At 45.2% G+C, this 27,693-nt stretch overlaps 1 non-coding gene across 1 annotated transcript; it reads left to right on the top strand.

The window, feature by feature from the left end:
- The first annotated feature begins 11,579 nt into the window (after nucleotides 1-11,579).
- Nucleotides 11,580-11,654, top strand: Trnas-cga (transfer RNA serine (anticodon CGA)). The gene has a single exon. It is a non-coding gene; the product is annotated as a tRNA-Ser (tRNA).
- Nucleotides 11,655-27,693: the final 16,039 nt, after the last annotated feature.

The following is a 27,693-nucleotide window of genomic DNA, read 5'->3' as shown; positions in this document are numbered from 1 at the left end:
AAGGCAAGAAGAACACCAGGTAAGTTGAGGTCTCTAATATGCGTTTTAAAGGTGTCAAATGCTTCCACTATTTAGATATCCTTTTAATCAGTGATAAGAATATGAGACAATCTATTACAGAAAGGACACAAGTAGGCAGCAGAGTCTATTACTAGAGCTTACAGATACTCGTTAACGGATTGTCTTCAACGTGATGTAGTACGGCCTCTTCCAATTCGGGTGTGCGGCGTCTCCTTCGAGCACCACACCCACGCTTACAGACGGTGAAGGTACCTTTTCTCGAAGCCGTTGCGTAATTGTGGCGAAAAGGTTATGCGATGGACTCGGAGACGTTATGGAGAAAGATCTTGATAAAGGCGACGAGCAGCTCTTCCATTAGATGAGCTTCGCCATTCGGAAGGGTCATGTCGATGTATTCTGCAAATATGTACTCAACCATGTTGTTGCAATAGTCACAGACACGTGAATGTGGTTCGAATCAGGTCAGAGAGGTGGGGCAGACGTAAAATGACCACCTCCAACCATGGCTACCCTGCTCCATACCCAGCTAGAAACGTGTTTCAAACGGCTGAAGTACGGAACGGTTACGATTCCGGACAAGGGTTCCTATTCAAAATAGAATGAAGATCCAAAGAAACTGGTGCACCTGTCTAATATCGTGTAGGGCTTCCGCGAGCACGCAGAAGTGCCACAACACGACGTCGCATGGACTCGACTAATGTCTGAAGTACTTCTGGTGGGAACTGACATCATGAATCCTGCAGGGCTGTCCATAAATCGGTAATAGTATGAGGGTATGGAGATCTTTTTTGAACAGCACGTTGCAAGGCATCTCAGTATGCTTAACAATGTTCATGTCTGGGTAGTTTTGTGGCAAGCAGAAATTTTTAAGGTCAAAACAGTTTTCCTGGAGCCACTCTGTAGCAATTCTGGATGTTTAGGTTGTCGCATTGTCCTGCTGGAATTGCCCAAGTCTGTCGGAATGCACAATGGACATGCATGGATGCAGGTGATCAGACAGGATGCTTACGTCTGTGTCACCTGTCAGTGTCGTATCTAGACGTATCAGGGGTTCCATATCACTCCAACTGCACACGCCCCACTTCATTGCAGAACCTCCACCAACATCGGAGATGCTGTGTCCCATTGCTTGTGCGCCGACTATAACACCACGTTCAAACTCACTTAAATCTTGATGATTTGCCATTGTAGCAGTATTAACCGATCTAAAAACTGTGCCAGACACTTGTTGTCTTATATAGGCGCTGCCGATCGCAACTGCCTGTTTACATATCTCTGTATTTGAATAAGCATGCCTGTACCAGTTTCTTTGGTGTTTCAGTGTATTATGTACTTACTCCCCTCTACAAGACCTTTTTCTCAGCAACGGGAATTTCCGAAAACCATGTACAAAATTCTCCAATGTTTCGGCCACTGTTGCAAATGGCCTTCCTCAGTATGTTTTGCCACTCTGAGCGTGGAGATTTGCAACAGTGGCCGAAATGTCGGAGAACTTTGTATTTTGCAATGCAGTTACAGACCCTGACTCATTTTATTGACAACATTCACATTATTCAGCTGTGAGCACAAGATGATATGGACCATTGCTTACTTCGTGTAATTTTGTATCCGTTTGATATGTCACATGATGCCCTTTCTCTTTGAAAATTACAAGTATCATTCAAGATGGCGGCTGCTAGAATGGCCAGCATGTAGGTAACTTAGCCTTACACGTTTTCTTCCTGTCCCATTGCGGCGGCGAGGTTCCTTCCGTTCCTTTACGACGCACCTGCACATACCTGTGAACATTGTCTCAGCATATCATCAGTAGGGAAGCTGAGCGAAACCTACTGTACTTCGACGTGAACCAGGCTGCAATTAAATTCACTAATCTACGTTTCGGGATAAAGTTTTCACACGAAATGAAAGGTTGGAAATTTTGTCCTTAATTAATATATTCTGAAACTTAGGTGAACAAGTATCACTGCCAAGCCCGTGCTAGTCTCAACACAGTCACTCACAATCCCTTTCACTCAATTTAGCAAGTTTATGGTGTTGCATTTCCCGAAAACGTAATAGCTACAAAAATACGGATTGTTTTTGATTGAGAACGCTCCCCAAAAAATTAAGTCTGTCGGTGCCTAATGCAGTCAAAGTTTTTAGCCACCGACCTGCTCAATACGCTACGAGGAATTTATGTCTTTTCTCGTCACAAAATTCACTTAAAAATTCCGAAATTTCTACACGCCCATCGGAATAATTATGCCGTCACTTTACAACACTTTTGATGTATGAAACACCGCTAGATCCGGCAAGTTATCATTTCCATCGGAACTACTACTACACACGTCCGAACTGTTTCAAGGCTAGGCTCCGACTCCTCTCTAGAATACTCTGTCTTCTCTACAAGCAGAGAAAGGCGAGCGAAGAATATTGCTTTACCACTGGTCAGTTTACTGAACAGCCAATAGCAAAACAACATTATCCCGCGTCAGTCCGCGCTTTTCATCAATAACCAATCGCAAAATAGTAGACCTAACGACTGCACGTTTTACCGACGTAATTATCTAATATGCTGAAGTTTTCTTTATGCATAAAGTTATTTACCATTGTTATTTATACCTGAATTAACTATCCCTTTACCATAAACTTACTTTAAAAATCTATTCTACAAAAATCCCCTTTGTCCAGATCCATACTTCTTCGAAATGTTCCCACACTGAATCCCACTACATAAGTCGTTAAACAGTTATGTTATTTTCATATTAACCTTAAACCACAATCACGCATCATTCATACTGATAAAACACATTTATAACATTTTACGTACACAAAAAGACGTAACAACACTTTATGAAAATACTAGAACAGTTTATGAAAAACATTCTATTACTTTACTGCACTCTAGTGGGCACAATCGAAACTAAATCACAGTCCCCTATCCAATACTGTCCTCTATCGGCTGATACATAAACTACGTGCGCGTTCAATCTCGCGACACCATCTGTCACTACACAGCTCTGAGACACACATCTCCCACTTAACCGCCTCCAAGGCAGGATCGGTATACGGCGCTACGCCTCACCATCTCACACTACCGGACTCTGAATTTCTGTTTATCCATTTGTATTTGTTTCAGAATGATTGTTCCACACCTGTCAAGCAACCCATACTTTGCAAAGCTTGCTGCATGCTATCTTGGTTCTAAATGTTGAGTGGGCTACTGTTGTTTCTCCGCCTCTCTCTCTCTCTCTCTCTCTCTCTCCCTCTCGCGCGCGCGCTCTTTCTCTCTCTCTCTCTCTCTCTCTCTCTCTCTCTCCCATTCTTCTGAGAGCGGAGAATGAGTGTAGCAACGGAGTCACAGAGTCTGCCAGACATGTGGTATTCTGGCGAGCGGCGGAAAATTCTTTTTGTTTACGCTAGATGCTCGCTGACCGCAGACGGAGTCTCGGCGCAGATTTACTGTCGGCCTCTGCAGATGTATAAATTACAATTAAAGCGGCGGACCGCGCTGAGCGGCGCTGCCCTGTGCTGAACTGCTCGCTGTGGTTTTTTGCGGCCGCGGAAGTCGGACGAGCGACTGGCGACTGGCCGATGCCAAGGAGTGAGGCACGGCCTGCCCACTGCGCCAGGCCCCCTGACCGCTCGAGCTGGCGTCGCCTTAAGACGCTGCGGCTGCGCCGGAACTACTTCACTACTAATTTCTCAAAGTCGCGAAATGTGGGGGGTGGACCACCATATTTTAACTGTGTGCGTTCCATCTCATGATAGCTAGATACAGGGTGGTCAGAAACAGTCTGGACAGCTTCTGAGGGCGTTGCAGGGTAGGCTGTGTGAGAAATACACTACTGACCACTAAAATTGCTAATCCACGAAGATGACGTGCTACAGAGGCGAAATTTAACCTACAGGAAGAAGATGCTGTGATATGCAAATGATTAGCTTTTCAGAGCATTCACACAAGGGTGGCGCCGGTGGCGACACCTACACCGTGCTGACATGAGGGAAGTTTCCAACCGATTTCTCGTACACAAACAGCAGTTGACCGGCGTTGCCTGGTGAAACGTTGTTGTGATGCCTCGTGTAAGGAGGAGAAATGCGTACCATCACGTTTCCGACTTTGATAAAGGTCTGATTGTAGCCTATCGCGATTGCGGTTTATCGTATCGCGACATTGCTGCTCGCGTTGGTCGAGATCCAATAACGGTTAGCAGAAAATGTAATCACATGTCAGTTCTAGTATAATATATTTGTCCAATGAATATCCGTTTACCATCTGCATTTCTTCTTGGTGTAGCAATTTTAATGGCCAGTAGTGTACTTCATTACTAATTTCTCAAAGTCGTGAAATGCGAGGGGTGGACTACCATATTTTAACTGTGTGTGTTTCATCTCATGATCGCTACATACAGTGTGGTCATAAACAGTCTGAAACGCTTCTGAGGGTGTTCGAAGGTAGGTCGCGCTGAGAAATAATTATTCAGGAAAACGTTCGATATGTTGCGCCGTTTCCGAGTTAGTTAGCACTGAAGTTAGCCAATCAAGCTGAACGAGCGCAGATTCAAGCGGCCCGCCAGATGCAACTGTCAATTCTTCTCAGAGTATAGACCATAGCGCACTAGACTACTCAAGAGTTCGTCTCTGGTTCGAGCCTTAGTACCACCCCGTGTTCAATTTTTGTATCGCTGGCTTGTTTGGTTTTAGGAAACCAAACGAAGAACACCTTTGGTGACGCCATCTCTGGATGGCAGCACGTATTTGCTCACCTAACGGCCTGATTGGCTAACCCAGGGGTTCCCAGCAAAATTGTCTCGAGAACCCCCTTATCGAACATGATTGGTACCTTGTCATATCACAGTATCAAGTGCTTAAAAAACCCAAATTAAGTCTTTTTATACATTTTTAATTTTTGGTACATAGAAAAAACATTGACATATTCATTATTGAAAAAAATATTGAGCCGCCAAAACAAAAAATCTGTTATCATACGAAATGTATTTAATATATTTTTTATTCTAATAGCATCTTGTGGAGCCCTCTGGCATAGCTCGCGGACCCCTTGGGGTTCGCGGACCACCTGTTGGCAACCACTGCTAACCTCAATGCTAATTAACTCGGAAATGGTACCACGTATCGAATTTTTTCTGAACTATTATTTGTCAGCCCAACATACACTGCCATACTCTTACAAGCTTTTAAGACTGTTTCTGACCACCTTGTACATTCACAGATTGTCTCATGCGTGATATTTACGTTATTGAGGGATACATCGTCAGTTGTATGTTGCCCTTCAAGGGAGTTAACTGAAATGCGGTGGAACTATTGTTTGCGTGGATCAGATTTGTTACGGGGAATGTTGAAATTTATTTACAGTGTGTTGTTTGTAAACCATCCACACAGCGGAATAGTCACTAATGCATGAATCATTTTCACACGTACAATGCCATTCAACTGTCATTTCCTAATTAAAAAATGGCCAGCTTGCCCTTAATTTATGACACATGTCACCAAAATGCACCAAGGTCATCAGATCTGCATGCAGTCCCGTTTGGAGGTAGACGCCCTCCACCTCGTCCCATCTTTGTTAATACCATCAAAAAGACTCCCCGCTTCTGGAAGTTTTGCGCCAAGGAAAAGTATGCGAAGGAAGTCTGCTTTCTAACAAATGGTTCAAATGGCTCTGAGCACTATGCGACTTAACTTCTGAGATCATCAGTCGCCTAGAACTTAGAACTAATTAAACCTGACTAACCTAAGGACATCACACACACCCATTCCCGAGGCAGGATTCGAACCTGTGGCCGTAGCGGTCGCTCGGTTCCAGACTGTAGCGCCTAGAACCGCACGGCCACTCCGGCCGGCGCTTGCTAACATCGAAGCTCCAAAATTAGTAGCACCTGAAGCTGCTGCAATAAATCCGTATTCCAGTTCTCATCAAATACAAGGTCTATTCGGTAGATAAGGAACGATTTGGCGAGAAATAGAAACCACGTTGAAAATCCGTTGAAGCTTTGCACACATGTGTTGGGCAGTGTCTCTAAATGCCCGTACATTAAGTGACGTCCCTCTTTTCAGTTCTGAGCGCACAGTGGGCGCGTAAATATACCTAGAAGACAGTGTCTCCCTCCAAGTATGGGTGCCTGCCGAGATATTTCGCTGATTTCATGCAACCTCACATAACGTCACAGTCATGCATTTCCTTCTTTATAACAGTTGTCCGCCGCACGCTGCAGCGGCAACGAGGATGTCCCTGCAGCATTTTCGATGGGAAGCGTTTGATCACCCGCCATATATCCCATGCCATATCAGCATGTTGTTATCAATGGAGAGACGTCTACAGACGTTAAAGTAACCTCTGGCGTGCCACAGGGGAGTGTTATGGGACCATTGCTTTTCACAATATATATAAATGACCTAGTAGATGCTGTAGTATACAGAGATTTGCAGCATTAGAAAATTGTAGCGAAATGCAGGAAGATCTGCAGCGGATAGGCACTTGGTGCAGGGAGTGGCAACTGACCCTTAACATAGACAAATGTAATGTATTGCGAATACATAGAAAGAAGGATGCTTTATTGTATGATTATATGATAGCGGAACAAACACTGGTAGCAGTTACTTCTGTAAAATATCTGGGAGTATGCGTGCGGAACGATTTGAAGTGGAATGATCATATAAAATTAATTGTTGGTAAGGCGGGTACCAGGTTGAGATTCATTGGGAGAGTCCTTAGAAAATGTAGTCCATCAACAAAGGAGGTGGCTTACAAAACACTCGTTCGACCTATACTAGAGTATTGCTCATCAGTGTGGGATCCGTACCAGATCGGGTTGACGGAGGAGATAGAGAAGATCCAAAGAAGAGCGGCGCGTTTCGTCACAGGGTTATTTGGTAACCGTGATAGTGTTACGGAGATGTTTAACAGACTCAAGTGGCAGACTCTGCAAGAGAGGCGCTCTGCATCGCGGTGTAGATTGCTCGCTAGGTTTCGAGAGGGTGCGTTTCTGGATGAGGTATCGAATATATTGCTTCCCCCTACTTATACCTCCTGAGGAGATCACGAATGTAAAATTAGAGAGATTAGAGCGCGCACGGAGGCTTTCAGACAGTCGTTCTTCCCGCGAACCATACGCGACTGGAACAGGAAAGGGAGGTAATGACAGTGGCACGTAAACTGCTCTCCGCCACACACCGTTGGGTGGCTTGCGGAGTATAAATGTAGATGTAGATGTAGATGTAGACTTGGCTCTCTCTGGTTTTAACTGGGAGGGAGGGGGGGAGGTGGGGGGCGAACGGCACAATAACCCTAAAAGAGTGGTTCGGTTTGGGGTAGTGGAGGGGTGAAGTGGACTGCAGTAGTCGTCGTGGGGTTGTAGACTACTGCGACTGCGGCGGGGGAAGAGGCTCTCCGTCCTTCCTAGGCCCCCAGTTAACATACAATACGATACAACATGCACTACTGTCAACGGGAAATGTACTTGGCATCGTCAGGTGTTCTACTAACGACAGTGGAATGGCAATGTGTGATGTGGCATAACTGAATAGCGTGTGACTGACCATTATTCTATTGGTGGTACGTTGGATGTGGAAAAGTTTACACAGTTTTATTCTAATTGTCAGAAAACGTACCACTGAGAACTCGTCAAATGATGTGGTTCGCACGTGACGGATGCCCTGCCGATAATTATTCAATAGTAAGAGATGCTCTGAAACGCTTATTTCTGAATTGGTGGGTGGGAAGGGGCGGTCCTGTTCAGAGGCATGCAGCACGATCGCCTGACCTGACGCCGTTAGACTCCTTCCTTTGGCGTCATGTAAAGCACGTGATCTGCAAGGAGATTCCAAAGACTGGAGGACGTGAGAATAAATTCCTCCTGCGTGTAAAGCGATTACCGCAGATGTGTTGACAGCAGTGGGTTCATCAGTGACGCAGCTTGTACAAAAGTGTCCCGGCGAAAATGGTTATCCCACTGAACACTCTTTAAACAGACATGGGACGGCACACAGGCGCCTACTCAGGGTTGGCAAGCATAAAAAGGAAAGCAGTACACTGGTTGGGCTTTGGATTCTGCAACCACACGGCGGCGGAATAAAAAGGAAAAAAATTGTTCAAAAATGGTTCAAATGACTCTGAGTACTGTGGGACTTAACATCTGAAGTCATCAGTCCCCTAGACCTAGAACTACTTAAGCCTAACTAACCTTAAGGACATCTCACACATCCATGCCCGAGGCAGGATTCGAACCTGCGACCGTAGCAGCAGCGCGGTTCCGGACTGAAGCGCCTTGAACCGCACGGCCACAAAGGCCGGCTCAGAAGGAAAGGTCGGATATTCTTATACGGTGAAAAATTGGGAGGAACGTGAACGGTGAGAATAAAACGAAGTTTTTCAAATAACTATGATCATAAATCCGACAATCTACGATTAGCTCGTAAAACATCTATAGCCCCCTTACAGTTCTCAGTTGAAACTATGGCAGAGTTCGTCAACAACATTCGGTTGCTCTGCGGAAAAGACATTGTCCTACGGTGTGACAATTATCGAAATATATGAAAGCAACGTAAATTAGTTACAATCTACCGGCGAGCACACACTTTATTCAAGTTGTAGAAGTCACTACAGATATTCGGATTTAGGTTATGACATGTTCTATATGCTTTCCATCACTGAAGATTATGTGGCGCATAAGAATAGCGAATTTCTGCATGACACGCTGAAGTGTCGGAACACAGATGATGTCGATGACCTCCTGAATGGCTGTTTTCAGCTGAGAAATGGTTTTGGGGTTATTGCTGTACACCTTGTCTTTAATACAGCCCCACAAAAAGGAGTGCCATGTGTTCAGATCGGGAGAATATGGCGGCCAATCGAGTCCCATACCAGAGGCCACTGGGTACCCCAGAGCCAGAATGCGGTCTCCAAAGTGCTCCTCCAGGACATCAAACACTCTCCTGCTTCGATAGGGTCGAGCTCCGTCTTTCATGAACAACATCTTGTCGAAATCAGGGTCAATTTGGATTTTTTTTTTTTTTTTTTTTGGTCATCAGTCTACTGACTGGTTTGTTGCGGCCCGCCACGAATTCCTTTCCTGTGCTTAACCTGTTCATCTCAGAGTAGCACTTGCAAACTACGTCCTCAACTATTTGCTTGACGTATTCCAATCTCTGTCTTCTTCTACAGTTTTTGCCCTCTACAGCTCCCTCTAGGACCATGGAAGTCATTCCCTCATGTCTTAGCAGATGTCCTATCATCCTGTCCCTTCTCCTTATCAGTGTTTTCCACATATTCCTTTCCTCTTCTGATTCTGCTTAGAACTTCCTCATTCCTTACCTAATTTTCAACATTCGTCTATAGCACCACATCTCAAATGCTTCGATTCTCTTCTGTTCCGGTTTTCCCACAGTCCATGTTTCACTACCATACAATGCTGTACTCCAGACGTACATCCTCAGAAATTTATTCCTCAAATTAAGGCCGGTATTTGATATTAGTAGACTTCTCTTGTCCAGAAATGCCTTTTTTGCCATAGCGAGTCTGCTTTTGATGCCCTCCTTGCTCCGACCGTCATTGGTTATTTTACTGCCTAGGTAGCAGAATTCCTTAACTTCATTGACTTCGTGACCATCAATCCTGATGTTAAGTTTCTCGCTGTTCTCATTTCTACTACTTCTCATTACCTTCGTCTTTGTCCGAATTACTCTCAAAGCATACTGTGTACTCACTAGACTTCATTCCGTTCAGCAGATCATTTAATTCTTCTTCACTTTCACTCAGGATAGCAATGTCATCAGCGAATCGTATCATTGATATCCTTTCACCTTGTATTTTAATTCCACTCCTGAACCTTTCTTTTATTTCCATCATTGCTTCCTCGATATACAGATTGAAGAGTAGGGGCGAAAGGCCCTTTTTAATACGAGCACTTCGTTCTTGATCGTCCACTCTTATTATTCCCTCTTGGTTGTTGTACATATTGTATATGACCCGTCTCTCCCTATAGCTTACCCCTACTTTTTTCAGAATCTCGAACAGCTTGCACCATTTTATATTGTCGAACGCTTTTTCCAGGTCGACAAATCCTATGAAAGTGTCTTGATTTTTCTTTAGCCTTGCTTCCATTATTAGCCGTAACGTCAGAACACTTTGGATAGTAGGGATGAAATCATCTTCCAAAACCTTCACGTATCGTTCGGTAGTCACTGTGTTGTCAGAGAATATCGCACCGATTTTTCTGTGCACAATGCACACCGCATAGTCACCCGTTGAGGATGAAGAGAATTCTCGATCGCAAAATACGGATTCTCAGTCACCCAAATGCGCCAATTTTTCTTGTTGACGAACCCATCCAAATGAAAGTGGGCTTCGTCGCTAAACCAAACCATACAGCGCATACTTATTGCCACCATACCACGCGGCCAACCGTGCAGTTTGATTGTCCTAACACAAACCGTTCGGAAGTTATGACGTGTTTATTTCGTATAATTCAATAACTGTCACCCTATACATTAGCCGGTTAACCTCTAAAACCTAATACCCCTAATGTGATTCTACTCTCCAGTCCGCTGGAGAATATACAGTACTCTAAAGTCGATATATACATATACTCGATTATTACTTGTTTTTCCTGTTGCATTTCAAGTGCATTATACTTGGACGGCTTTAACGTATTATATTTGAGTTCTTGTTGTTTACTTATGAACCAAACATTAGCGATGAAAGTTTTCCCACCTCCATGAACTCAACAAGCTACATCCGAGTCCAGCTACACCACATAAGCATTCACTTTATCACACGTCATTTTACGAGACCCCATCATGAAAAAGATCCTTAATACACTAAAAACTACTTCTGAATACCAACAGTAAAATACAAGTAGTGCTATTATACCCGCGTTGTTAATTATGGTAGTTACTTCTGGATTATTTTTTATTCTTTTATTTGTTATAGTAATAGAAGGAAAGAAGATAAATCAGAGCGAGAGGACATGTTCGAACCGGGGAAGTATGGGAAAGGAAATCGACCGCGTCCGTTTCATAGCAACCGTTCTAGCGTTTGCCTGAATCGAATTAGCCAAACCATGGAAAACCGGAATTTCGATTGACGGACGGGGATTAGAACCGCCGCTTTCCGCTCTTAGCACTGTACCACCTCGCTCGGTTGCATTTCGAGAAAAGCCGGTAACTTGAAGAGAATACCGGTGCTACTCCGGTTATTCCACTCAGATGCTGTTTTTACCTGCTTTATACTAAGCATCTACTAACTCGAGAATGAGAGTTTCACTCTGCAGCGGAGTGTGCGCTGATATGAAACTTCCTGGCAGATTAAAACTGTGTGCCCGACCGAGACTCGAACTCGGGACCTTTGCCTTTCGCGGGCAAGTGCTCTACCAACTGAGCTACCGAAGCACGACTCACGCCCGGTACTCACAGCTTTACTTCTGCCAGTACCTCGTCTCCTACCTTCCAAACTTTACAGAAGCTCTCCTGCGAACCTTGCAGAACTAGCATTCCTGAAAGAAAGGATATTGCGGAGACATGGCTTAGCCACAGCCTGGGGGATGTTTCCCGGGCGTGAGTCGTGCTTCGGTAGCTCAGTTGGTAGAGCACTTGCCCCCGAAAGGCAAAGGTCCCGAGTTCGAGTCTCGGTCGGGCACACAGTTTTAATCTGCCAGGAAGTTTCATATCAGCGCACACTCCGCTGCAGAGTGAAAATCTCATTCTGGAAACATCCCCCAGGCTGTGGCTAAGCCATGTCTCCGCAATATCCTTTCTTTCAGGAGTGCTAGTTCTGCAAGGTTCGCAGGAGAGCTTCTGTAAAGTTTGGAAGGTAGGAGACGAGGTACTGGCAGAAGTAAAGCTGTGAGGACCGGGCGTGAGTCGTGCTTCGGTAGCTCAGTTGGTAGAGCACTTGCCCGCGAAAGGCAAAGGTCCTGAGTTCGAGTCTCGGTCGGGCACACAGTTTTAATCTGCCAGGAAGTTTCATCTACTAACTCAATTAGTTATTTTAGAGCACGCTGTTAACTGTATGTAAAGGTAAAATCTGTATAATAACAAAATTAGTGTTAGAAGAATTTTATAGTCCTGAGTCCAAATGTTCTGGAAAGTAACAGAAAGTGTCGTTTGTAAAGTTCTCCTCTACTTAGTTTTCTGATATCTGGGCATTTTCAACTTCCTGCCTGATGTCTACCGACAACCTATGAAAGATTTTTTCGCCGAAGTTGTAAGAAGTGTGTCAGAAGTCTCCATTACAATGCTTGAATATTACATTGACTATCGAAAACAATATAGCCAACTTACGGAAATCCTTGCATTGTGTAAGATTGGAAATAAACAAGCACTCAGACATACATAGCAACAGTCTGAGGGCGAAACATGGGATCGCGATTCTAAGCACTGTTGTGAGACGAGGTCGGTCTGCGTGAGTATAATTTCAGTAGTGTTGGTCGAGAGCTCGGAGACAGAAGACGTGTGACGCTGCCCTCACGTCGGTCATGGCAGGTCTTACCACACTCAAGGCCTGATTTCATTTATATAACCAGGAGAGATTCAGACGGCTCAGCTATGCTTGAAGATGGAATTCAAGGTAAAACTAGCAAGCATAGCGTAAAGCGCAATTGAGGGGTAGGACCCTGATTGTTTGTCCGAGTTTTCAATAATCACATGTTTTTCTTGTCAGTGAAAGAAGCCTCCTTATCTTCCAAATAATAATAGTTTTTCTCCACATGTTATTCATAAATATGCTTTGGTTATTAAATGTTAATGTAACTTTGAAATTGAAATAACTTGTTAATTTGGCACTCAGGAATTATTGATACTTATTAGGTCACTGTCGGGCATTTCGCCGTGATTAATAATTGTCAAACAGTTATTGGTCATGATGATTTCTTAAGTTTTTAAATAGACTTAATGTATGAAATCCCTTCTTACAAGTTACTTAGTAGTTAATAGGACCCAGGCAAACTCCTTTTTTAAAAATTCATTCTTAGTAACAAAATGAGCTTTAGCCGCTTCTGCTGCATGCTGCTGCGAATTGCTCTAATCCACTTGGAAAAGGCAGTCATCCAAAGAGGTTAGTGCAAAACTTAGGGCCAAAACAGAGACACTGACACACCACAACATGTCATGTACTCTAATCCAGTTAATTCCGTTGCACAAGTCAGATTCTGTATCACTTGTAAATTCTTATTCAAATACGCAGTCAGTTGCTGAGGTATTTATTGTTACAGGTTCATTTCTTCTTGTAGCTTTTCTTATTCAAATACGCAGTCAGATAACTTATCCAAATGTCAGTTTTAAGTTTTCCATGTTACGGTCTGTTCAGGGCTTAAATGACAGTGAAGTTGTTACTCATACAACACCCACACAGTCTTATGCAGGTTAGATTCCGATTACTTGTAGCTCAGATTGCTTATCAAGTCCATTTTCACAGACGAACATGGGCTTTATTTGTTGTAGTAAGTTACAAAGTATAAAATTCCATTTTGAACCGTAGGAATGGATGCAACCTGTACAGAAATTATTTTTTACTTCTAATCTTTTGGTTCCGATTTTCACAAGTCATTCTAAATTTTCTCTTGTTATTAATCCAGCTACTGTAGGGAGTTTTGGCATTATTATTACTTCAAATTTTTGTAAGATGCATACATCTACGACCTTACTTGCATTGCCCCAGAAATAATGTACGCACAATGAAAAAAGTATCTGAACGCCTAATAGTGGACATTAATATGGGATGTGTCCATCCTTCGCCTTTATGAAGGATTGAATTCTGCTGTGGACACTTTCAGTGAAATGGCTGAATGTCTGTGCAGCAAGGGCAGCCCATTCTTGCTCAAGAGCCGAAACGAGAGACGGTATTGATGTTGGGGGCTGGAATCCGGACCGAAATAGGATTTCCAACTCAACCCATAGGTGTCCCATTAGGGATTCTGGTTAAGTCAGTCCATTTCAGGAAAGTTATTGTCCACACACCATTGCCTCACAGATGCTGCTTTCGACAGGATGCATTGCCATGTTGATATAAACCACGGTCGTCTCACAAGGAGAAGTCCCCAATGGTGGGATCGACTTTTTGAAACCATAGTTACGTAGGTTCGGATACCAGGTATCACACACTGCAGCCATTCACCCTGGTGGGGCCTCGTTTGCGAGTAATAGTCGGAAAAATATTTCGTAATTTTTTATGACACTCAATAACGTTAAAACAGCTGTATTACATAGTCTGGTTGCGTGGTGAAATGGATACGCTAGTATCTTCACATTCATGAGGTCATCGAATCAAATGCCGTCAGGCATGATATATTATTTTTATTTTTAAATATTTATCGAGACAACTTTGATCATCATTTTTATCCAACTAATTGATTTAAATGTAATTTTTATTTCCATTTCTTTGTCAAATCATTTCAGTCATAACATCAACTTCATTTGCTCTCATTTTTTTCCTATACTTCTTTTTCCACTTGAAATCTTTGTTCGAGTGTTTTAATTAATTTTATGTATTAATTTTGATTTAATTTCCTTTTTTTTATCTGCCTGTTTTTGCATCAATGTCATTGCCTTCTTTATGTCCATTCCTCATTTCTCTTCAATTTCGTTTTACTTATAAACATTTCTTTCATTTAAACCTACAGCTCCGTTATTTTGTCCATAGTGCAACATAAATTTATGTTATGTTTCAAATGTTTGTAATACTAATAACATGCAAAAAAAAACACAGCTCACACAATTATGGGGCCAACAACAGTTCGCACACTGCCTTGTCAATATCTTGAGTCCATGACTTCGTGGGGGTCTGCGCCATACTCGAACCGTACCACCAGCTCTTACCGACTGAAATCTGACCAGACCATGGTTTTCCATTGTCAAGGGGCCAACTGATATGGTCACGTGCCCAGGACAGGCGATGTAGCGCTGGTAGCAAAGCCACTCGCGTCGGTCGTCTGCTGCCATAGCTCACTGACCAAAAGTTCGCAGCACTGTCCTAACGGATACGTTCTTCGTACGCTTAACACTGATTTCTGCCATTATTCCACGTAGTGTTGGTTAGTACTGACAAACCTACACAAACGCCGCTGCTCTCGGGCGTTAAGTAAAAGGCTATCCAATGTGAGAGGGAATTCATGAAAGCTAGTATTCTCGATACATTCTTCACTCTGTGGATCTCGGAATATTGAATTCTCTAACGATTTCAGACACCGAATTTCCTACGTGTCTAGCTCCAACCACCACTTCGTGTTCAATGTGTGTTAATTCCCGTCGTGTGGCCATAATTACGTCGGACACCCATTCACATGAACCACGTGAGTACAAATGGCAGCACGCATTGTTTCGGTTTGTGTAAGCGATGCTTCCGCCATCTGTAAATGCGCATACCGCTAATCCATGACTTTTGTCACCTTACTGTATTGGCGCGTTCGCCTCTAGTGATATCTAGTGGTCAATTTCGCATTACGTAGGGTTTTAATACGTTTGATCATATACGGTATCATCGTCTCTACGTATCTTGTAGAAGTGCACTAGCTTTCAAAAACTCGTTTACGGTAGAGGACTGCAGCAACATTCCCCCTTTCAATTATCGAACAAACGCAAGGATGTCTGACATAGTGTTTAGTGTATCTGGGACTGTAAAACAGTTAAGATCCTTAGACGCCAGGAAGACACCTGGCCCAGACGGTATCCCCGTAAGATTATATGTTAACTATGCTACAAATATTGCACCATTCTTATCCATCATCTATCAGAGATCATTGGAACAGCGGAAAGTTCCACGGGACTGAAAGAAGGCCGAGGTCGTAGCAGTCTATAAAAAGGGTAGAAAATCGGATGCAAATAGTTACCGGCCAATTTCACTGACGTCGATTTATTGTAGAATCATGGAACATATTTTGTATTCAGACATAATGACCTTTCTAGGCTCTGAGAAGCTCACCTGCCGAAAACAGCACGGTTTTAGGAAACAGCGGTCATGCGAGACACTGCTGGCCCTCTTTGTGCATGATATACAACAGGCTCTAGATACCGGCTCCCAGGTTGATGCCATATTTCTCGACTATCGAAAGGCGTTCGGCTCAGTTCCGCACTGTCGCTTGCTCCAAGAAATGCGCGCTTACCGTCTATCCGATGACATATGCGGCTGGATAGAAAGTTTTCTAACAGACAGAGAGCAGTATGTCGTCCTGAATGGGGTGACTTCAACAGAACATGCGTAAGTTCAGGTGTGCCCCAGGGCAGCGTAATAGGTCCGCTGCTTTTTATGATTTACATAAACGATCTCGTTGATGGTACTGACAGCGGCCTTACACTGTTTGAAGATGATGCTCTAGTCTACAGGAAGTAGTATCACACAATAGTTGTGAACAAATCAATGAGGATTTGCAGAAAATAAATGCGTGGTGTAATGTCTGGCAGTTATCTCTCAGTATTAGTAAGTGTAACCTACTGCGTATAAGAAGGTGAAAATCCCCATTAATGTACGAGTAAAAAATAAATGCCCAGTCTTTGGAAGCGGTAACATCCGTCAAGTATCTGGGTGTTACTATTCGAAATGATCTCAAATGGAATGATCAGATTACACAAATAACTGGCAGACGAACTCTAGATTGCCGTTTATTGGTAGAATCCTGAAGCGATGCAGTCCTTCAACAAAGGAAATTGCTCACAATACGTTAGTTCGTCCAGCCTTAGAGTATTGTTCGTCTGTATGGAACCCTTATCAGTTGGGTCTGATCCAAGAGATTGAGAAGGTCGAAAGAAGAGCGGCAAGATTCGTGACTGGTACATTTAGCCATCACGACAGCGTTACAAATCTCATTGAAAGTTTGAAGTGGGAGACACATGCACATAGACGACGCGCTAAACGTAAGGGGCTCTACACTAAATTCAGAAGGAACCGCGCGACCGCTACGGTCGCAGGTTCGAATCCTGCCTCGGGCATGTATGTGTGCGATGTCCTTAGGTTAGTTAGGTTTAAGTAGTTCTAAGTTCTAGGGGACTGATGACCTCAGATGTTAAGTCCCTTAGTGCTCAGAGCCATTTGAACTCTTTTTCTTCAGATATCCGATCTTCACCGAGGATGTAGAGCATATATTATTACCACCAACTTTCAAATCGCTCAAAGATCACCATTCAAAGATAGGGGAAATTAGAGCTCGTACTGAGGCGTTCAAACAGTCGTTTTTCCCTCGCGCCATCCGCGAGTGGAACAGAGGTGAGGAAATATGACTGTGGCGCGAATTGTGCCCTCCGCCACACACCACTTGGTGGCTAGCGGAGTACATATGTAGATGTACATGTGGTAGCGCTGTTGAAAATATGAATAGCATGACGCTGTTTCCAGTTTACAGAGGACTGATCACAAGCGTTCCGACCTACTGTTCTCGTTTCACACGCGAATCAACGCCATCAGTTATTGAAAGGACGGAGAACTCCATACATTCGGGGGGCAAAATAGGCGAGGAGTACTCTTTGAGGTAACACGAACGGAACAGAGGAAAAGTGCTTTCCTTTTTAATATGACGTCGGCAACCCGGCGTGTGTAGGTCAGAGAAACGCTTTCTGTGTGCCCACTATATCCGTGTCAACGCGCCATTCAGCTGTAAATGGAATATCGACCGCGCGCGCGCGCCGGGAATTCTAGCGTAAGGCCGAGCCTGCGGCCAGATGATCGGAGCGCGCCACACTAAATCCGACGGGATCCGAGTACACACGATTACCTCCGGATAACAGCAGGCGGCTCAGATTGGCCGCGCGCTCTGGCGGCGCGTACCCGCCAAAGCCACTGCTGTTATACGGGAATTACACCAGACGCACGCGATTTTTCCTCTGCCGCTTAGAGGTTCTCAGTACAAAACGCCTCACATACGCTAACACCACAACTCTGACACGGAAACGTTCGTGTTCTGCTGATCTGTTGTACATTCCAACGGGTCCTCCTCGGTAGCTGCGGGGTCGGGGGGGGGGGGGGGGCGAATGCAAACCGAATAGACCGGGGTTCGATTCCCGGCCGGATCTGAGAATTTCTTCGCTTGGGGACTGGGTCTTGTATTGTCCTTACATTCGTATCGTCATTAGTCACACGAAAGTCGCCTCAAATACACTATCGTCTCGTCCTTCCACTATTGGACAGGCTTCATTGGCACGACCGAAAAGTCAAGAAATTGAAAGATGGAAAAAAAAGGAACAGAACACATAAGCTACACAAAATCTGCGTGATTGTGGCGCACAAACGGAAAGTAGCGGGTGGAAGGTACATGCCGATAAAAGATTTTAGGCGTCAGAATAGCTCTGTGTGTAGCCCATGGGAAAGCTGGCGCCAGGCAAACTGTCCACCGATTACTGTGTTCCATCTACCTCCGACAAACTTAGGCATCATTTTGTAGTTGTCAGAATTCCGTTACCACAAAAACAGATCGCATGAATCATAACTGAGTGTATTTATGGGCAATATATTCCATATCGAGTATGTAACATGACAAAATGATGTTCAAATGTGTGTGAAATCTTATGGGTTTTAACTGATAAGGTCATCAGACCCTAAGCTTACACCCTACTTAACCTAAATTATCGTAAGTACAAACACACACACCCATGCCCGAGGGAGGACTCAAACCCCCGCCGGTTCAAAAAAATGGCTCTGAGCACTATGGGACTTAACATCTGAGGTCATCAGTCCCCTAGAACTTAGAACTACTTAAACCTAACTAACCTAAGGACATCACACACATCCATGCCCGAGGCAGGATTCGAACCTGCGACCGTAGCGGCCGCGCGGTTCCAGAGTGAAGCGCCTACAACCTCTCGGCCACAGCGGCCGGCTCCTTGACTATGAACAACAGTTGTAGGTCCTCTAAAGTTCAAATGAGTGCTCGTACGTGTAGCACCAGCGTGTGTTATTTCTGTGTTCTCTCTAGGAAACCTTTGTGTTAGTGTTGAACCGGAAGTTTCACTTAAGAAGCGGGCAAAAATAGTTCCTCTTTATGATCGTACACCTGTGACTATAAGAAATGTTACCTCTGTTGTCTGTGTGATAAAATGTAGTGCTTCAAGACTTATTAGGGGCAGCGTGAGATTAGCCGAGCGGTTTAAGGCGCTGTAGTCAGGGACTGTGCGGCTGGTCCCGGAGGAGGTTCGAGTCCTCCCTCGGGCATGGTTCTGTGTGTTTGTCCTTAGAATAATTTAGGTTAAGTAGTGTGTAAGCTTAGGGACTGATAACCTTAGCAGTTAAGTCCCATAAGATTTCCCACACATTTGAACATTTTTGAACTTATTAGGGCGCGTAGTGAAACTGTTTCATTGTCTCCAGAGAGGAAAAGCGGATATGGATGAAACTGTACCCGGCCGGGGTGGCCAAGAGGTTCTATGCGCTATAGTCTGGAACCGCGCGACCACTACTGTCGCAGGTTCGAATCCTGCCTCGGGCACGGATGTGCGTCATGTCCTTAGGTTAGTTAGGTTCTAGGGGACTAATGACCTCAGAAGTTAGGTCCCATAGTTCTCAGAGCCATTTTTTTGAAAATGTAAAACCACCTGTAGAACTGACAAAACTCTACTTAGTAACAGGTGAGGATCTCCAGAGAGATTTAGTAGCTGCTTGGGTTGAAACTGACTCTCCAATGGTATGGCGTAGGCTTCCCTGATCGTGGGTGGGAGGCACGAAAGCCAATAAAGAAGTAGCTGTCAACACCTGCCATGAAGAAAACAAGATTGGCATGGACGAAAATATATAAATCTTGGACATCCTATGACTGTAGACGTGTACGTTTCAGTGATGAGTTATTGTTCAAGGTTACAGACAGAGGGTTGTCAGGATAAGCACCCACGTGGCAGTAAACGCTGAGCACCTCGGACACACAATAAAATACACTCCTGGAAATTGAAATAAGAACACCGTGAATTCATTGTCCCAGGAAGGGGAAACTTTATTGACACATTCCTGGGGTCAGGTACATCACATGATCACACTGACAGAACCACAGGCACATAGACACAGGCAACAGAGTATGCACAATGTCGGCACTAGTACAGTGTATATCCACCTTTCGCAGCAATGCAGGCTGCTATTCTCCCATGGAGACGATCGTAGAGATGCTGGATGTAGTCCTGTGGAACGGCTTGCCATGCCATTTCCACCTGGCGCCTCAGTTGGACCAGCGTTCGTGCTGGACGTGCAGACCGCGTGAGACGACGCTTCATCCAGTCCCAAACATGCTTAATGGGGGACAGATCCGGAGATCTTGCTGGTCAGGGTAGTTGACTTACACCTTCTAGAGCACGTTGGGTGGCACGGGATACATGCGGACGTGCATTGTCCTGTTGGAACAGCAAGTTCCCTTGCCGGTCTAGGAATGGTAGAACGATGGGTTCGATGACGGTTTGGATGTACCGTGCACTATTCAGTGTCCCCTCGACGATCACCAGTGGTGTACGGCCAGTGTAGGAGATCGCTCCCCACACCATGATGCCGGGTGTTGGCCCTGTGTGCCTTGGTCGTATGCAGTCCTGATTGTGGCGCTCACCTGCACGGCGCCAAACACGCATACGACCATCATTGGCACCAAGGCAGAAGCGACTCTCATCGCTGAAGACGATACGTCTCCATTTGTCCCTCCATTCACGCCTGTTGCGACACCACTGGAGGCGGGCTGCACGATGTTGGGGCGTGAGCGGAAGACGGCCTAACGGTGTGCGGGACCGTAGCCCAGCTTCATGGAGATGGTTGCGAATGGTCCTCGCCGATACCCCAGGAGCAACAGTGTCCCTAATTTGCTGGGAAGTGGCGGTGCGGTCCCCTACGGCACTGCGTAGGATCCTACGGTCTTGGCGTGCATCCGTGCGTCGCTGCGGTCCGGTCCCAGGTCGACGGGCACGTGCACCTTCCGCCGACCACTGGCGACAACATCGATGTACTGTGGAGACCTCACGCCGCACGTGTTGAGCAATTCGGCGGTACATCCACCCGGCCTCCCGCATGCCCACTATACGCCCTCGCTCAAAGTCCGTCAACTGCACATACGGTTCACGTCCACGCTGTCGCAGCATGCTACCAGTGTTAAAGACTGCGATGGAGCTCCGTATGCCACGGCAAAATGGCTGACACTGACGGCGGCGGTGCACAAATGCTGCGCAGCTAGCGCCATTCGAAGGCCAACACCGCGGTTCCTGGTGTGTGCGCTGTGCCGTGCGTGTGATCATTGCTTGTACAGCCCTCTCGCAGTGTCCGGAGCAAGTATGGTGGGTCTGACACACCGGTGTCAATGTGTTCTTTTTTCCATTTCCAGGAGTGTACCTTCCCAGAAATATTTAGGGCTTTCGTTTCTTCGCTTCAAGTGGACCTTGGGTACTAGTTCCCGTTAATAGTATGATGAATCGACGGAATACATGAAAATTGTTGGATTTTGCCCTCTCGTCGCTTATAGGGTGCCTAAAGGATGCAGCGTTCTCGGAAAGCTATACAACAATTCAAAAAAATGAAATTAGTGGTTTTATTTCAATTAAGCAAATTGACAATACTTAACTTTGAGATTTGTAAGTAGTAGTCGCAAACGGGGGGCGACATGCAATATAACTTAAGAGTCCTTGGCTATGTGTAATGTTCCTGGAAATTGACACACGTCTCTAATACTGCTCGGCGAATCCTATCTACTATCGTTCGTATACGGAACCAATCTGAGCGACCGAAGCTGGCAGAAGCGACGCTTATATTCACTTCTCGCAGGGGACCCACCTGGCGCGGCTCGATCCTTGTCAGCGGACAATTGGCTGACGTTTCCTCACTGCCTTCTCTGGCTTTCCGTTCTTCGTCTTCGTTTCGACGCTTGTGGTTTACGCCAGAACAGAAATCATTTGGCACAGGCTTGCGCCATTCCTACAACCTTTGTAGATGTTGGAGGAACATTTCAACACGACCTGGCCCCCTGTCACACTTCTAAAGCAGTTAAGACGATTATGGAAGAGACCGACATTAAAGTACTTCAGTGGCGTCGTAATTCACCATATTTAAATCCCATCGAGAATTTGTGGAGTACTGTGAAAAGGCATCTCGGTAAAATGGACTGTTCATCAAAAGAATGCATGTTAGTAATAAGCGTGATTTTATGATGATGAACAACAGAACATTTGGTCTAACCTGGTCGAATCTATACCACAACGTGACCAGAAGCTCGTTAAAGCAAAATGAGGGCATATTAGTTATTAATACTCAGTAAGCTACGCATATAAATGAATGTGCACAGTTAATGTTAAATTATCTTGCCACAATTAATTTGCACTCTACTGTATGTAATGCGGATCTGACCATTGTATTATATTGTATGTTAACTGGGGACCTAAAAACGGCGGAGAGGCTCCGTCCCCGTCACACTCACAGTGGTCCGCAACCACACGACGACTACCACAGTCCACTTCACCCCTCCGCCGCCCCACACCGAACGCAGGGTTACTGTACGGTTCGGCCTCCGGTGGACGCCCAGGGAACGTCTCACACCAGACGAGTGTAACCCCTATGTTTGCATGGCAGAGTAACGGTGGTGTACGCGTACGTGGAGAACTTATTTGCGTAGCAATCGCCGACATAGTGTAGCGGAGGCGGAATAAGGGGAATCAGCCCGCATTCGCCGAGGCAGATGGAAAACCGCCTAAAAACCATCCACAGACTAACCGGCTCACCGGACCTCGACACAAATCCGCCGGACGGATTCGTGCCGGGGACCAGGCGCCCCTTATGAATCCGGAAAGCCGTGCGGTCTAACGCACGGCTAACCGGGCGGGCTATCTGACCATTAGGTATCGTGAAGGGCGGAATCGCCAGTATGAAATAAGGCGTGGAGTATTGTGTTTCCAGCAGACAAGCAGTAACAGCAGAATGGGTCAGTCACGAGAGATCAGTGATCTTGTATGTAGCCCGTTAGTATATTGGCAGCGCTATAGACTATGGTAACATCGCTGACAGCGCTCTGCAGCCTCGGCAAGAGATTCTGCGGTTGGGGGGACTAGCAGTTAGCGAGTGAATAGGGAAATGTATGGACATGATAATCTTGGTGGGGACATGCATTGTAAAGTGAAATGAAATGATGTGTGTATAAGAAAATACGCAAGAAAATGTATGATGATGGATGTTTGGTTGATAATGTTTGGGCAGTGGAATTATTGATAACCATGTAATTTTTGGAACTGGATGTCACATAAATAAAATAAAATTTTCTAAATACATTGTTTGCTCTTCAACAAAATCTTTCTTTCACTAACCATGTGCCTCCTAATAGTTAAGTCTATAGTAATTAGCTCACTGTAGTTGCTACTTGCTGAAATTGCTGTAGTTCGTGTTATGAAGATTTCCAGTGAGGTAAGTGACTTATGAAAAAGAATGGGGTTTGCACTGTTGGAATTCGTGATTGAAATGAGTTTAGGCAATTAACACAGTTGGAGGTAGTTTCGTATTTCTTTAATTTCATACTTTTTGGATTTGTATTATTGTTAGGATTTCTTGCAATTCAGGACCGTTCTTTTGTGCTAATTATTGGAAGTAATGTTGTCAATACAGTCAGATCGCGTTGCGCTTGTACGAGGGTTGGAACTTTAATAGCGGCAACTTTTTATTCACAACTGTTACAAAAAAGTTACATGTTTGCACCTGTTACTGTCCTTCAAAGCCGGCCGGGGTGGCCGAGCGGTTCTAGGCGCTACAGTCTGGAACCGCGCGACCGCTACGGCCGCAGGTTCGAATCTCGCCTCGGGCATGGATGTGTGTGTTGTCCTTAGGTTAGTTAGGTTTTAGTAGTTCTAAGTTCTAAAGGACTGATGACCTTAGAAGTTTAGTCCCATAGTGCTCAGAGCCATTTGAACCATTTGTCCTTCAAAGTAGTCACCAGAGTTGTGTAGAACCCATTGCCAGCGATGTGGAAGGCGCAGTATACCGTTAGCAGAGACTGTTCTGTTGATGGTGCGATGGAGCGGTCTGCTGCCTGTCGAATCTCTGGAACAGTTCTTAAGCGAATGCCACGAAGTGGTTCCTTTATCTTCGGAATCAAATAAAAGTCACAAGGACTTAAGTCCGGGGAGTATAGTGGATAGTACAGTAATTCCCAGTCTCATCGACCGAACAGAGCAGCCACAGCTTGCGCTGTAAGCGCCCGCGCACTGTCGTGCAAAATGATGGGTGGGTTGCGCAGAAAGTGCCACCGCTTCTTTGGCAAAGCTGGTCGCAGGTGATGCTCCAAAAACGAACAGTAATACTGTGCATTGACGGTCTGCCTTGGAGGTACGTAATGCGTTAGGATAACACCATCACAGTCGTACACGATAATCACCATAACATTCACCATACTGGAGCTCTGACGCACCTCCGACTTTCACGACGACCCATAATGACGCCATTCGTTGGATTGGCATTTCAGTTTTGGGTTCGTGGCATTCGCTTCAGAACTGTTCCAGAGATTCGACAGACAGTAGACCGCCCCTTTTGCACCATCAACAGATCAGGCTCTGCTAACGGTATACTAAACCTAACACATCGCTGGCAACGGGTTCTACACAACGCTGGCGACTACTTTGAAGGACAGTAACAGGTACAAACATGTAACTCTTTTGTATCGGTTGTGAATAAATAGTTGCCACTATTTAAGTTTCAACCCTCGTATATTGTGGGTAATAAATGAATAGGTTAAGTTCGAGATGTTGTTAGGGAAAATTCTGTAGGTCAGTGTTTAAGAAAAATAATTCAACAGGTAGTTTCAGTTTAGAATGTGGATTAGTCATTGGAAGTCAACTGAGTAACAAATCCATCAGGGACATTTCAACCCTTCTACAGCTTTCCAAGCCTGCCTGTTCATGATGTCATTGCGAATTGGAAACGTGAAGGAACAGCAACAGCTAAACCACGATCACGCAAACATCTTGTACTGATGGCCAGGGACAGTCGAGCGTTGCAGAGTGTGGTCATAATAATTTGTTGTGCCGGTAGATGACAATGTCACCGTTTTAACAACAATGGCCTTCCTGATGGTTCAGTCCATTAGTCAAAACCAGACCAAAACCCTTACAGTAGTTCCAGAGATTATCCCATACATACATGCAAATGTGAGCAGGGAACTTCAGTTTGTATACATAGAGAAGAAGAGATTACCAAACAGGTTGTCAGGAGACTGACACACAATATCCAAGAGGTATATATATATATATATATATATATATATATGTTAATTCCTTGTTTTCTGTGAGTCTTTCTTTTTAGTACTCTAATGACAAATGATCTACACTACTGGCCATTAAAATTGCTGCACCAAGAACAAATGCAGATGATAAACGGGTATTCATTGGACAAATATATTATACTAGAACTGACATGTGATTACATTTCCAAGCAATTTGGATGCATAGATCCTGAGAAATCAGTATCCAGAACAACCACCTCTGGCCGTAACAACGGCCTTGATACGCCTGGGCATTGAGTCCAACAGAGCTTGGATGGCGTGTACAGGTACAGCTTCCCATGCAGCTTCAACACGATACCACATTTCATCAAGAGTAGTGACTGGCGTATTGTGACGAGCCTGTCGCCCGGCCACCATTGACCAGACGTTTTCAATTGGTGAGAGATCTGGAGAATGCGCTGGCCAGGGCAGCAGTCGAACATTTTCTGTATCGAGAAAGGCCCGTACAGGACCTGCAACATGCGGTCGTGCATTATCCTGCTGAAATGTAGGGTTTCGCATGGATCGAATGAAGGGTAGCGCCACGGGTCGTAACACTTCTGAAATGTAACGTCCACTGTTCAAAGTACCCGCAATGCGAACAAGAGGTGACCGAGACGTGTTACCAATGGCACCCCATACCATCACGCCGGGTGATAAGCCAGTATGGCAATGACAAATACACGCTTCCAATGTGCGTTCACCGCGATGTCGCCAAACACGGATGCGACCATCATGATGCTGTAAACAGAACCTGGATTCATCCGAAAAAATGACGTTTTACCTTTCGTGCACCCAGGTTCGTCGTTGAGTACACCATCGCAGGCGCTCCTGTCTGTGATGCAGCGTCAAGGGAAACCGCAGCCATTGGCACCGAGCTGATAGTCCATGCTGCTGCAAACGTCGTCGAACAATTCGTGCAGATGGTTGTTGTCTTGCAAACGTCTCCATCTGTTGACTCAGGGATCGAGATGTGGCAGCACGATCCGTTACAGCCAAGTGCAAAAGATGCCTGTCCTCTCGACTGCTAGTAATACGAGGCCGTTGGGAACCAGCACGGCGTTCCGTATTACCCTCTTGAACCCACCGATTCCATATTCTACGAACAGTCATTGGATTTCGACCAACGCGAGCAGCAATGTCGCGATACGATAAAGCGCAATCGCGATAGGCTACAATCCGACCTTTATCAGAGTCGGAAACGTAATGGTATGCATTTCTCCTCCTCACACGAGGCATCACAACAACGCTTCACCAGGCAACGCCGGTCAACTGCTGTTTGTGTCTGAGAAATCAGTTGGAAACTTTCCTCATGTCAGCACGTTGTAGGTGTCGCCACCGGCGCCAACCTTGTGTGAATGTTCTGAAAAGCTAATCATATGCATATCGCAGCTTCTTCTTCCTGTCGGTTAAATTTTGTGTCTGTAGCACGTCATCTTCGTGGATTAGCAATTTTAATGGCCAGTAGTGTACATTTGTACTGGCATAATCTGTTAATACTATTTGTTTGCAGACTCGCTAGCTCCACCTTACATGTTACGTACGATGCAGGATTAGGTGCGCGCTTCAGCTGTTGACTTGCAACTCCCCTACAGCACGGTGCTCGTTCACAACGTAGCCCTCGCCAGTACTGTTGCCCCTTGCCCTCCCGCACTGCTTGCGCACTCTGTGGCCCTGATCCAGCCACGTGGACGCGAGATGACGTGTCGGCGCCCACCGGAGTGAACAAAGTTACCGGGGAGTGTGGTGGCGGTCGCAGTGAGGCGTGTAAGACGGCCGCGAGGGCCCTCGCTGTGGAGAGCCGGCCTCCAATTAACTTGCCGCCTCGTAGACGCAGACAGAGACAGAGACAGCAACAGGACAGACACTGCGACAGCGGCTGGCCGCCTGTTGCAGGAGATGTACCGCCGTCAGCCGCCAAACGCCCACACCCTTCTCGGCGACTTGATCGGCAAGTAGCTCTGCTGAGAGGCTAGCACGCTGTGCATCACTCACAATAAACAATGTGCCCTCTTTAACTGCCTCGAGGAATATTTCGTATTCGCGCTTTTCAATTTCACTCAGGACAGCAGGAAACCCTGCAGTTTTTTCAGTTTTCCATCATCTAGAGTAGTTACCATCGTCTGAAAGCTCGTAACTGTGATAAACAAACGCTACAGGAGTTTTTTTAAGGGTCAAGGCACCGTAATTTAATAAAGTCATGCAATTCTGAGAGCCACAGCTCAAACTATTTAAATTAATTTCTCAAATAAAATTCTAAATGAAGGTAATGTTGTTAGTCTGAGGAGATATTTATGCCATATTTTAGAACTTAAATTTATTGCAGTTTTTATCATGGTTCATACATTTTCTGGAAAACACAATTTTAAATGGAATAAAATTATGCCATATTGTTCAGCATTTGGTTTAAAAACAACGTTAGTAAAATCTTTCGTGGTGTTTTCAACGGAGAGATGTAGACAAAATAAAAAGTAAATACAGACAGCGGCAATACCCAAGAATCATG

This window comes from Schistocerca cancellata, chromosome 6 (assembly GCF_023864275.1).
Source record: "Schistocerca cancellata isolate TAMUIC-IGC-003103 chromosome 6, iqSchCanc2.1, whole genome shotgun sequence".
In the NCBI taxonomy this organism is placed as follows: domain Eukaryota; kingdom Metazoa; phylum Arthropoda; class Insecta; order Orthoptera; family Acrididae; genus Schistocerca; species Schistocerca cancellata.
This window is presented reverse-complemented; position numbering and strand designations above follow the sequence as displayed.